Below are 1,360 nucleotides of genomic sequence, written 5' to 3'. Positions count from 1 at the left end.
AGATGAGGGGACACATCCATTTCCCCAGTAGGACTAAAATCAATGTTGGGACAGCCGCACCTGGACATTTTCATCCACTGGCTCGATTCCCATCTACACCAGAAGGCTACATACTGGAATCTCATCTCTCACTACCACCCCTTACTGGTCCCTCTGGACTCCACAGCCAAGAGTGCTTCTCTCACAAGAGTGCTCCTCCCAGCCTGCTTCCCCAACTCCAACAGCACCCTGATGCCAGGCCCAAGGCACAGCCAGAGTCAGTTTATTAGCTGCAGGTGGGAACAGAGGGTCCTTAGCAAATGTGAGACTGGTGGATGAAGTTGCAGATTCTGGAGTGTCTCAGGGAGAGTAAAGAGCCTCTGAGCAGGCAGCGGAAGCACAGATGGGACTTCTGCCAAAGAAGTAAAAAATGAGAGTTGGAAGAGAGAGACATGGGGAAGAATAGAGAATTTGAGTCAGGGGTAAGAAAAAGTGATGAGAGAGCAGCTTTACTGGGCGTGGCAGCCAAGGTTAGCAAAGTCTGTCCTAAATGGAAGATCAGGGGAAAGCCCTAACGCAATTCCCACTACCACAAATTATGCAGTCGAGTTTCTCGTGTGTGGGGAAACCACAGCAGTGAGGACAACCTGAGTGCAAGGCATGAGCCTCACCCTCAGAAAACCACCTTTGTGATCATGGTATCTCCCCTGCTAGTTAAGTATGACTGCATTTTTTTATGGGCACAGCACAGCCTCCTACATTTGCACCGTACACTTAAGGTTACCTCCCTCCTCTCGATCTAAGGCAGGAACAGAGGGGCCCGCAAATCTGAAAACAAAGTACAGGAAATGGGACAGGGCACAGAAACAAAGCCATTCCCCAGAACAATGAGGCAGGGTATCAGAAAATAGCCCGCCAACTTCTTTAAAGTTGTCTTTCAGAAGCAGCTGGATAAAACCAGCCCCAGAGACATGCGCAGAACATTCACCTGTGACCACTGTCTGAACTTCCACCAGGGGCAGTGAGGAGCTGCAGCAACAGCTTAGGAATTGCTGTGCAGGCACGATACCCCATAATAAGTCCTGTTACAAATCCCAGAAGCCTCTGGGACAGGAGCCATCTTAGAAAACTGCTGCGCGTGCACCATAGTTAACATATCCCTGCCTATGCCTATGAATAAATATGAATCTTTTCCTGCCCAAGAACTTTTAAAAACCCAGGCAAGTCTTTTGTTCTGTGACACAGGGGTATGCGTTGCTTAGGCCCTCCTCATCTCCACTTGCAAGCCTCTTCAGTAAAGCTTTGCTCATGTGGAAAATTCTGTGTGCCTTACTTGCTCATTCTTGACCAGTGAGAGGCAAGAACTTTATTCAATTCCCAC

The 1,360-nt window shown here is 48.8% G+C and overlaps 1 non-coding gene across 1 annotated transcript; it reads right to left on the bottom strand.

Annotated features, from left to right (window-relative positions):
* Window positions 1-538: 538 nt before the first annotated feature.
* LOC111752916 (U1 spliceosomal RNA) lies at window positions 539-701 on the bottom strand. Its single transcript, XR_002787810.2, has one exon. It is a non-coding gene; the product is annotated as a U1 spliceosomal RNA (small nuclear RNA).
* Window positions 702-1,360: the final 659 nt, after the last annotated feature.

Source organism: Loxodonta africana, chromosome 3 (assembly GCF_030014295.1).
Source record: "Loxodonta africana isolate mLoxAfr1 chromosome 3, mLoxAfr1.hap2, whole genome shotgun sequence".
Taxonomy (NCBI): Eukaryota; Metazoa; Chordata; class Mammalia; order Proboscidea; family Elephantidae; genus Loxodonta; species Loxodonta africana.
Note: the sequence above shows the minus strand (reverse complement) of the source record. Positions and strands in the feature narration are given on the sequence as shown.